Genomic DNA, 12,911 nt, shown 5'->3' on the forward strand with positions numbered 1-12,911 from the left:
AATTTTATTTATTAATCTTTAGGAAATAGGAGTAGAAGTTATATCACGCCAAAATACAACCAATTACAGATTTCTTCCTTGTGAAAATAAATTAGCAGAATTATATAAAACAAAAACTATATTACTATAATATAAGAAGACAAGGTGTAAAAAAAATTCATAACAGAATTATATGAAAAAAAATCATAATACTATAATATTAGAAGACAAAATGTAAAACAAATTAAATTCATAACAGAATTATACAAAACAAAACCCTAATATTGTAATACAAGAGGACAGGATGTAAAACAAATTAAATTAATGACAGAATTATATAAATCAAAAACCATAATACTGTAATCAAATAAGAAAAAATGTAAGACAAATTAAATTCATAACAGAATTATAAAACTCATTACAGAAAAGTTACTCATGACATGTCAAAAAAACGTTGTAAATTTATCGAATTTTATATTTATTCAGCTTGCCATGGAAGATCTCTACTTTTGATATCATGTTTACATTTTTTTATCATATCACGTTGTAATATACACAAGTAAAAAAAATTATCAACTCATTAGTGTAAGTCAACCCTTCCAGAATTTGATCACACATAGCGACATAAAACAAACATAGATACACTGGTAGATAGTAGACAGTAATTCAAAAAGTTCCACTCGTGGACACGTCAACGTAAATAAACGTGGAAAACGCCAATGACAGCAAATGAACAACTGCACAGTGAGATATTTTAAATATTTCCGCACAGCAAACAATCACATTTCATCCCGGTTCAATTGCCACCACCTCTCTATTTTGGTCCGTCACATTTGTCAATGGGGTGCTGCAGATCCCACCCCCATGGCTTATTGTAGTTGGGCTCCAATCAAAGGGTTGTAGCCCCCAGTGTTGTTGCAATATGATGCAGGGAGTGGCAGTGGTCAAGCCAGCTGAGATGTCTGCCATTTTAGAAATATTTTGTTTTTATAATATTCTTACATATTTAAAAAATGATAAATAGGTATATTAACAAGTGGGATGGCACTTCCAAAATGAGGAATATTTTGAGAGTGAAAGAAGCGTCGAAGAAAAATAATTTAGGAAGATGAAGGATGTGAGAGTCAGATTCATTAAATCTGGTCACTAAACTCGGCTAAATCCATGTCTAGCGAAGCTTGATCATTTTATTTTTCTTCATTGGTAATTCATACGCGAATCTTTACGCGAGACGAAACCTAACGAAAATTTCGCACAAAAATTAATATGAATGTATTTCTTAGTTTGAGATATTATGAACCTTATTTTAGAGTAACTAACATTGCTCTATGATCAAAGGTAGAGTGTGTGTAGTTTTTCGGAAATCAATTGTGAATTGAATATTTGAAAATTGTAATTTCATTACCATCTTCTTTAATAAAGGTTTTTGTACATTCGTTCAAAAGCTCTATTGGTGACATTGCAAAATGGTGCAGAAACACAGATGTCAGTTATATTTAATGAGGCATTTAATACTTAATATATAAATAATCACAAATTATAACGCACAGTCATTCAAAAATCATTCGCTTCCACGACACATTCAGAATCCCTGTATTATTCCCTTTGTAATTTCCAAGTAAAAAAATACTCAACAAGTTCATTGCATTTATATAAATTGTTAGCATATATGCATAAAATGCCAATTTAGGTATGATTTATAAATGTTCTGTTTTATTTTTTAGGTTCAAAGAAAATAACTTCTACGAATCTCTATGGTAGGTGAAATCAGACCTAATTTAAATTGAAATTATCCGTATATTATTAATAGTTTATCCGAAATGGCTAAAACACAGCCGCCAATAACCTCGGTGCTGAAATATGACGGTGCGGGCGTCAATGCAGCGCGGCGCATCGAACATATTGCACTGTGCGATCGGCCGCAGCGCGCAACGGCCGACGGAACGGCGACGGAACGGGCGACGCTTAACGGCCCGTTTCACTCCGGTGTGTACCCACAGTGCGGTACTGGGTGGCACAGGAGATGCACACATTCTGCTTTGTTTATTTTAAATGTTTTTTTATGCGATACGGCAGTGATGCTATGTTAGGAGTGCTTAAGTGAAGACGTCCAATGCGTAGCCACAGGCAAATTAGGGATAGCATCTCCAGAGACTTAGCTAGGATTGGTTGGTCCCTGTTATGTACGAACTGAGGTTGCCAAAATAGTGCAGGATGTTGACTCCTGAAGGCGCCTTATCGAGTCGATGGGTTCCTGACCCGAATAGGACGAGGGGAAGAAGATGAAATAAGATATGATGAAAATATTATTATTGTAGTACAACGGATTATTGAGGGTTTCAAATGAATATTAAAAACTTAAGATTTTTGTATTTTGTCTGTCTGTAATTATTATTCGTTTTTACTTGGGTTCCATTTCTGTTTCAAGATGGTGACTTGAAATGGTTCAACACACATATATTTTTTATAAGGTGAAATCTTCGTGTTTATTTGGACTACATTCGTATTTTTTCAATATTTTTATGGTACCTGCCTGCTTGAAGAATGTTTGAATAAAGAATTTTCGACAGTAACGCTTCTTTGGACAAATTTGTCATCATAATTTATTATTTCAAATTTGGAAAAATATGTTGCGTAAAATAGACGGTTTATAATTAAGTATCTGCCCACTTCAAAATTTTATGATATAAAATGAATTTTTAAAACGGAATATTTTTGATTAAGTAAGTATTTAAGTACCCACATAAAAGAATTATACGAAATTTAAAATTGTTATAAAAAATATATAAACATACTTTTGTGGACGCGAGGTCTACTGTTCTCGAAGCTACTAGTTTCATAATGGATTTAGATGTTTACAGTGCTTCGGTTTAGCTTCAGATCTGACATCTAAGTATAGCTAAAGAAAATTCGAGACTCATGATATTAGAGTACTTGACTTTATTTTTTAAAGTTAAAAATGTTACGACACATTATGTAAAATCAGAGCGGTAAACTCTTTGACTCCAAAGAATAACCGAATCATGAAGACTTCATAGGCTCATTTTTTTTCTCCATAAATTTCAAGTAATCGTGTTTTGTTTTCCAGCCCTTGAAAAAGGAGCATTTTTCTCTGAAAACAATGAGTTCGATACGCCTCTGATGTCCGGCAACTAATTCTGATAATCGCCATACCGAAAGCAATGCAGTGGCGTAGAGCGTTGGCGCTCAATTTGGGCAACATGCATTGACCCCAGACAAACGTTTATTCGCGCCACTGGTTGTAGGTTGTAGATATCATTGGTCGGTAGTATTGTAAGTAGATAAGTGCCTTACACTGTTTCTAGTCTACGCATTAATTTATCCTACTGGAGTTGTGAATGCTGCTTTGGTTCTACATATAATCATTATTTATTTGTACTTGTAAAATATATAGCATAAATTCAATAACTTCGTAACAAGCAAAGATATATGCATTCTTGACTAACATAAACAATAGTAACATAAAATGGGCAGCTTGTTAAATGCAGACATAATAACATTATTTTCAAATTGGGAGACAGGTAAAGATACTCCCGCCCAGGGATTTTGAGGTCCTGAAGAAAAAAAACCCTCAGATCATATGTAATCTTTGGGAGGACTTTTTAGGGAAAGGAAGGAGAAAAATTTCTGGTAAAGAAAAAGGTATGAGGAATGGGTAGGAATCTGAGAGTTGATGTATATGTAGTATAGCGCCCTTCGTGGCAGCAGGACGCGTCCCAACGCGTCCTCCAAGCGCTCTGTGTTTTTTTTTGTAGTTTCAAGGGAAATGAGGCAAAATCCTTTAAATTATCCTTTCCCTTATTTTTAAAATCAATCAAATAAAATTTTAACTTAAATAAAAATAAATTTAACAACCAGTTATTAGAAATATATAATAGGTGATTTGAGTGCAGTGTTTTAAAAGTGAATATTCTGAAATTTTGCTCAAAAATATTCGATATTCGAAACGAACGTCGATCGGTAAATGCACCCCAGATGTTTTCAACGGAATTCTCGGAAACTCTGAAAGCAAGTGTTTTTCTAAGCCCAGGGTAATTTATTATCCCGTCACTTTTTATTGCGGGCAGAATGCACCACTTCAACAATCACCAGGAACAGGATTACATGGAGATGAATGATGGACTAGCCGAACGTCACAGCAGTGCTTCCAGGGTCTTTTATCTATCTGAGGTGTCAGCGCTTTATTAGCAGCAGACACACACCTGGACGGATGACGAACCTCGTGCCGGCACTGTTGGTGGATGCGGTGGACTCTCTCGCTGCAGCAGCTGGTCCAGTTTCTTCACCACCAAAGATTCTTGCTGCAGAGTCTCCATTTTCTATCTTCGTCGAACGTCACAGCGGTGCTGCCAAGGTCTGGTATCTGTGAGAGGATATTGTGTCAGCGCTTTGTTAGCAGCAGACACATACCTGGACGGATGACGAACCTCGTGTTGGCACTGTTGGTGGACGCGGTGGACTCTTTCGCTGCAGCAGCTGGACCAGTTTCCTCACCACCTGGGATTCTTGCTGCAGAGTCTCCATCTTCTATCATCGTGTCACCTGTTTCTGTACTTCATTTTACTTAACTTAAATTCAGTTTATTTATTTTTTAATATTTATATTTTTTGTAATACCTGCATCAACTGTAAAGCGCCCCTGAGGTGATATCTCACAAAAGCGGCGCTATACAAATTGTCCAGTTAATAAATAATAAATAAATAAATAATATCCAGGAGTGACGAACGTATGAATCCATCCCTCTCACTGCGGTGCAAGGGGATGGGTCGAGAGAGACTTGGAGACTGCTGGAGATGTCAAAACGTCTCCCTCAACCAGTCTCTCTCGATCCGACACAGGCACATCCGCCGCTAGACAAACCTCACCCCATGAACTCGGGTACCCCTGCTAAGTCACCAAAAGTATCGAACCACTTAGGGTGGTTCGATACATTCGGGTTATTGGTTATCCAATAAAAGGTTTCCGGGGCGGCGGTACGAACAACCGTTTGCAATTGCCTCCCAAATTGAAAAGGGATCCATTCATTAGTAAATAATGGTAATACTAAAAAAACATAGACTGACTGATACAGACCAAATATTCAACAGCTGTGACGTACTAGATATACGCCAATTATACGTTAAAACACTACTAAACTACATTTTTGACAAAAAAAAATTTCAACATACACAACATAACACTAACAGACCAGTTAGACAAGCGTACAAAGAAAACATAAAAACTCCGACAGTAAATTCAAGCTTTGGACAAAGACACTACCAATACCACGGTATATAAGCATTCAACAGTGTAAAACTTGAAATTAAAATTGAGGAAAATAAAAATAAATTCACACACAAAATTACAAAATGGATTAAAGAATAAAAAAAACAATATTACCAAAATGTCATAGCATAAAATAAAAATAAAACTTCACGTTACACACAAAACCAATATAAACACACATCACTCACAAACACACAAGATTATATTTTAAATGTATTATTTTCTCTTTTCATATTATAAAATGAAGGCCTCAGCACGGGCAAGCCACCCAATGAGGCCAACATTACTGGAAATTTTCGAAATGTAAAAAATATTGTACCAAATAAAAAAAAACAAATATTTCTGCCATATAACATCTAGTTTTCTACTTTGATGTCTTAGCAGGGGTACCCAGGTTCACATGGTGAGGTTTGTCCAGGACTTGGCAGCAGATACGTCTGCCCATCAACCCCACCGCACTGGGAGGGATGAATTCATACGTTCATCATTCCTGAACACACTGACCCCCAGATCACTATCTGCCCCTCATACCTTTTTTACTTCCCAGAACTTCCTTTCCTCAAAAAGACCATCTACCAACATCCAACAAAGGTGAAATAGGCACCAAGAGAATTTATTTTTTTCGGGACCTCCGGGGTGAAGATAAATATAAAAAAAATTACGGCCCCACACACCACGAAATTCTTGTAAAAGTGTTTTCAAATCAAAGGTTCAACAAATTGCAGATTTATGATTCACTCACATAAGTCAAAAATAAAAAAAAACGGAAATCGTCGAGTAATAATTTTTGACTTAACATTAAATTTATTTTTATTATACATACTTTTCAACTTAAAACAATTTATAATCATAATTTTTATGTTTTTAAACTATTTATAATATGGTATATTATTCAACCATCCTCAAAAGAGATATCTCCTATATACTTCTGATTCTTATGTGCTTCCATTCTTGGTCTGACTGTGTACATTTTATGTAATATGTCTTCATACGTTTTTATATTATAGGTGTTATGATGTATTACTTAACTATCCTCAAATGAGACATTTTATATTCTTTTGATCACTATATTATATCAAATTTGTTCTGAATAAATCTATGTAATATTTCTTGTTCAAATCAGGTTATGTCTTCTATATTATTTATTTACTACCCGTCTCGGAACAGACGTTATCTAGTGAGACGGGTAACTTACCTATAAACATTGTAAAAAAAAATTCAATACAATAAACGACCGGGTTGCCGGCAAACTATTATAAAGATATGTTATTTTAAATAATTTTTTTCTTTCTTATATGTTAAAACAGTTGATAAGAGAAAAATATTAAGCGGAAATAAAATAGAATTCAGACAAATGTACTCGATATGGTGTTATTATGTGATTTGTATGCCGCTGAAATAATTAACAAGGCAAATGAATTGATATTTTTTGGATTGTATTTAGGAATGTAAAAAAATCTACGGTCTCTTTTTCTTAAGTATGACATTTAAAAAGACAGTTTATCCGCTGTCTGTACGCACCGCTGTCCCTAACCATCGCACATCGGGCAATGGGCATATTCGTGACACCAAAACACCCAGTGATTAATTAATAATTCTTCCTACAGAATCCGCAAGACGCGCACAACACAATGTTGAACCCTTTGACTTCTCAAAATATGTATGCTACCTACGTGTTAAAAAAAAGTACATTCTCTGAATAAGGAACTCCAAGAAAATTTATTCATATAGAAAATATTGTTTTGTTAACTTTGTATGCTCTCAACGCACGATTTCAGTAAATCAACACTAATGTATTAAATAAAACTAAATAAAGCAAATAAAAATTAGCTATGATATTTACATGTATTATCTGTTTCATTTTTTTTACGAGGCTTAGTATATTTTCAAACAACTTCGATAGGTTCACGTAACGTAGAATCAAAATAATTATTTCAGAACCTGAATTTTTTGATAAATAAAATTACATAACTTGAATTACGGTGCAAGAGATTAAAACGAACAAGTTTGTGTCTGTACCCTACGCTGAAAATCTAATATACAAACGGAACCTGAGTGAAAAATATTATGGATTAAAACATATTATATTCACATAGATCAACATGCGCAGATTCTCAAAATATAAGTTTTATTATATTTTATTATATCTAGAATCAATAAACCGTCGATTAAGAACGGTTAAAACCGTGAGACACTCAAACGCCCTGTGATTGGTCGGCGGGTTCTAACAGCACATAAACGGCTACCTTCCATGTTAGCCGGCTGCGCGCATCAAGACTGCGGACAATTTTACGCTAAGTTGCGCTGCGTACAATCGCACACGGGTCACTACTGCGGTTTACAAATTATTTCAATATAATTAATATATTTTGGAAATCTTAAATATTTAAATTAAGTATTTATTTTATTTTTATACCGACCCGATTGGAATTTACCGACTTTTACCCAACTGAAAAACCGTGGTACGGTTGACGTCACCGTATCAACCGTAATCACCGTAAAAATACCCGTATTCAAGTTAAAATTTGAATCTTTATACTAAAAACATACTGGAAATATTGTCCTACATAAAGAAGAATGCAAAGAAAAACAAGAAGATTGGTAAAATATAATTTTTTCGCACTATATTGATAAGCAAGCATTGAACAGTAGTTGATATTATGTTATATCGGTCTGACCAGGTCATCATTTTGTAATACATTGTCAAACCAAATTTGTGATTCAGATCTCTTGTTTCAAAAGGGTTAACAATACACCACCACCCAGAATGGTCAAGGGTGGTGCTGTGGACTTAGGGGTTTCGTTGACGTGTGGGTGGGGTTGCAAGGTTCTGTCAGGGATAGGAAAGTATGGGGTGGGGGTGAGAAGGATTTGACGCATCTCGTGATGGATGGAATCGAAAGAATCAACCGTTTGGCGATGTCGGACATTATTTCTTGTCCAGCCGGCGTAAGGGATGATAAATATATATTTTGTAGAATAAGAGGGTTAGGTAGGTACTGCATTCAACCAGTAACGTTCTTTTTCATACCTTTTATCATGATTTTGTTAAATATAATATTTAATATTCAATTTCTACTTTTTGATTATTTCAGGATGTTTATTGACTCTTGAAATGTTCTGAAATAAACATAATGCTGCGTCTGTAGGAATGGTTAAGATAAATTATTATTGATGTGAATGGTAGCAGAAGTCGGGGACGCCCGAGGAAGACATGGCACGATCAAGTGAATCAGATACTCGAGTCGGGCCATGTCAAGAGTCAGAATAATAGAAGAGTATGTATGAGACGATGTATGAATGTGAATGAGGCAAGGAGTGTGTGCCAAGACCGAGTTGTTTGGCGGTCCGTCCTCTCTGCCTACCCCTGCGGGGAAACGGCGTGATGGTTAGTTAGTTAGTTAGTTATGTTTTATAACAACAATACATACTTTTCCTAAAATGAAGATAGCACGTTGTACGACTAGAACCTATCATTTTATTCTTTATAAATTTATTATCAGCAGACACAATCAGGTAAATATCTCAGCAGACACAATCAGGTAAATGTCTCGGCAGACACAATCAGGTAAATAACTCAGCAGACACAATCAGTTAAATATCTCAGCAGACAAAATCAAGTAAATATCTCAGCAAACGCAATCAGGTAAATATCTCAGCAGACACAATCAGGAAAATATCTCAGCAAACACAATCAAGTTTATATCTCAGCAGACACAATCAGGTAAATATCTCAGTAGACACAATCGGGTAAATATATCAGCAGGCACAATCAGGGAAATATCTCAGCAGAAACAATAAATTAAATATCTCAGCAGACACAATCAGGTAAATATCTCAGTAAACACAATCAAGTAAATATCTAGCAGATACTAACTAACTAACTAACCATCACGTCGTTTCCCCGCAGGGGCAGGCAGAGAGGACGGACCGCCAAACAACTCGGTCTAATCAAGTAAATATCTCAGTAGACACAATCGGGTAAATATCTCAGCAGGCACAATCAGGGAAATATCTCAGCAGACACAATCAAGTAAATATCTCAGTAGACACAATCAGGGAAATATCTCAGCAGACACAATCAAGTAAATATCTCAGCAGACACAATCAGGGAAATATCTCAGCAGACACAATCAAGTAAATATCTCAGCAGACACAATGAGGTAAATATCTCAGCAGACACAATGAGGTAAATATCTCAGTAGACACAATCAAGTAAATATCTAGCAGACACAATCAGGTAAATATCAGTTGTCTATTAATAAAGCATTAGGCAAAAGTAAATTATTAATCGGCGCATATACACATATACACATATCGACACAAAAAGTGTTCATGCATATTACAAAAAACGGGTGCAAGCCGTTTGCTGATAAACTCTTACTAAATTCCTTATAAAATCTAAACACGTGTTCCTGATCACATATTATGACGAAATGCGAAAATGATAGAATTTTTATGATCACGGTTCCGACATCGTGACAACACATTGGTATTTTATTGAAAGTTTATCAGGAAACCTATCAATTCATTTGTAAAGTGCCTGCAATCCGTTTTTTAACCGCATTCCGAATAATTTGAAGAGATTTAAGGGTAGAACAAAATGCAGTTTGTATTGTTTGGCAATCAATGTATAAAATCTTTTAATTTATTCGTGGACTTAATCGATAACAGAGACCACTATTATTTTTTTTTAGCTTTTTCACATCTATTTTGATTTTCTTGAAAAGATTCTCTGATTTTAAACAACAATGCAATATCATTAAAGTTTTCGGCATCACGCAGGCAAAGCAGAAGAAGTATATAATTCTGTCCGTACAGCCTCCGTTCTCGTTATTACCGCTATCTGGTGATAAAATACGCGGCGCAGTGTCTCGATTTCGGATTTAATTTCCTGTTCCGTGATGACGTCACTTCCTGACGAAAGGCGCGACAGCTGTTTCACCGCCTGGAGATAAATTTCCAAAATGACAATCTCGGGCTGGGATCCCGGTTAGTGTTGTGAACTCGAGACGTGATCCAATTTCGAAAACGAGGCCGGTAGGTTGGAACGATTTCGTTCCGTATTTGAATTTGAAAATTTATGCGGAATTATCACGATGTGAAATGTGTTCTTGTATCACCAACATGACATAGATGTACCAAAAAAAATATTGAATTGTCTTTTATTGCTTGAGTTCAGCCAACTTTTTTCAAAATTTGCTCAGATTATTTGGATTTAAAGTAATTAAAAACGGTAGTAACCATTACTATCTCACATATTTCACACAGTTGACATCCTCCGTGGTAGAGGGGTAAGGATCTCGATGAGCAAGTTGGAAGTTGCAGGTTCGAACCCCAGCGTGCTCAAGTAAATTTTATTTAATTAATTTGAATATTTCAAAAATTACTTACTTAAAAATTTAACATAGTAAATTTGCGGGACATTCCAGAGTGGAAGTTAAAAAAACCATTCGTTATTCAGAATTGAGACGTTGCTTGAAATCGCTTTGACCGTGTTTGGTGACCAGATCTGGATTGCTAGATACTTCCTTACCTTCTTCTTCCTCAGCTCCTTCCCATCCTCACCCTCAGCCACACAACATATCCCAATTGGGGATGCCATAACCTCACTAGCTCTAGGGTCTAGACGGTTGGGAGTAGTTGGGACTATTGTGCGGTTTCACATAAAAACAAAATTGCATTAATTAAGTGAAAAAAAAAATTAAGTAAATTTATTTTATTCCTGGATACTTAAAAAATATTTGAATATCGGGTCCAAGGGTAAAGAACACTAACACGATGGCAGACGTAAAAAGAAAAATAATCTTTTTCAAAAATTCCATTGGTTTTTGTTTCCATACGAAAATATTTTTGCATACAAGCAATTCAGCTTTTTTACCTAAAAAAATATAGGAGATTCCGGTAAGGTTATTAGTTTGTTTTACTAAACCTGGGGTACACATCTTGTCATAATAAATATATCGAACAAAGTCAATTCAAATAAACTATATAAAATAAACGTTTTTCGTAACAAAAAAATTTTGTTGTGTTGCATTTAATGACGATTTAAAATATTTGTAAAAAATTCTGTAAAATAATTCGCTTTCAAAAAGGAGATGAGTTTTTAAGGGCCTTCCCATATCAATCACGCTAAAGATGGTCCACCAACTCTCACTTGGCTTGTCTGTTTTTCTTTTAACGATTTTATCCTTTACATAACTTTGAACTTGTTACTGGTCTCTATTATTGAAATAAACAATATAAATATATTTCCAAGAGCTCGATACCAACATCATTTCACATATTATACTATACACATTAAATGTAAACATATTTTTGTCCCCGTCCTTAAAACAAATACAATTCTTTGACACACAACCGTTAATCATGTGCAAGCCGACCGAAGATGTACACAGCCGGGTATTCGTCTCCCTGTCGAAAACTTCCGTCCGAACCAACCCCAACCCCCTCCACTGGTCACCTCCCGCACCTCCTGACGCCCTGGTCACAGCATCCCGGGAGGGGTGCCTTTTTTTACAATAACATCGATGAAAAAAAAAATCCAGATTTTCTTTGAGCGAAATTTATTTGCAATTAAGAAATTCAATCTCAATTTGAAAGATTTTCATTTACCTATTTATGTTATACTAGTTAGGATTCCGGCTTCACCCGAGATATAAGATTTCTATTTTTTTTTTTAAACAGGTAATTTATAAATTTCTCTTAATAATATTTAATATTGTCTCTTAAGTTATAAAAATTTGTTTATTTATAGTTTGTATTGCTGACATGACATCCTGTGCCCAGCATGGCAGTGGTATGGTATCCATTATCAACGGTTTGCAAATCGATAAAAGTAAATAAACTAAAAGCTGGATATCATTTGATATTTTGCCATGTTGCGTTTCTTTTCATTTAACTAAAGTTTCGGATACAGTTACAGGATCAATCACCAGGGCAGATGCATCACATAAAATGTGATAAAACTAAACACTATTTAATAAAAAATATATATTTAAGAATTATTTTTGTATATGGAACATGTGTGAAAAACATGTATTCTTACACGTAGAATGTCAACTGTCATAGACTTAAACGCCCTATGATTGGTCGGAGGGTGCTGACAAAACTTACACAGCTACCTCGCGGGCCGGCCGCGTGCTTTGAGAATTAAAATAATTTTGTGCCAAGTTGCGCTGCGTTGAGTCGCACATGGTTCACCTCTGCAGTTAACAAATTATTTTAAATATTCCTTTTTTAATATTGTTAAATATTTAATTTGGGATATGTTGGTTTCATTTACTTACTGTTAACCGACAAAACTGAGGTACATTCACGCGTACCCCGCCAGATTTCAATCGTTTTGGCGGAATATGAAAAAAAGGAAAAAAAAACTATATTTCAAAAAGGACCACACTACATGGCCATTAAAGTATACAAAAACCTTCCACGTAGCATCAAACAAATAATCGACATACTTAAATTTAAATCATCACTAAAAACATTTCGTTCAAACAAATGTCACTACACCTTAAATGAATACCTTACATAAATTAAATACCTCTGTTTTTTTATTATTTTTTATTTACATACGTTTGTTAACATGAAATTGTTGGGTTATGTAATACAATGTGTATTTGTTGGGTTGTTAGCTGGAAGAAATG

The sequence above is a fragment of the Hesperophylax consimilis genome, chromosome 22, assembly GCF_061612785.1.
Source record: "Hesperophylax consimilis isolate HC1 chromosome 22, BYU_Hcon_1.0, whole genome shotgun sequence".
In the NCBI taxonomy this organism is placed as follows: Eukaryota; Metazoa; Arthropoda; class Insecta; order Trichoptera; family Limnephilidae; genus Hesperophylax; species Hesperophylax consimilis.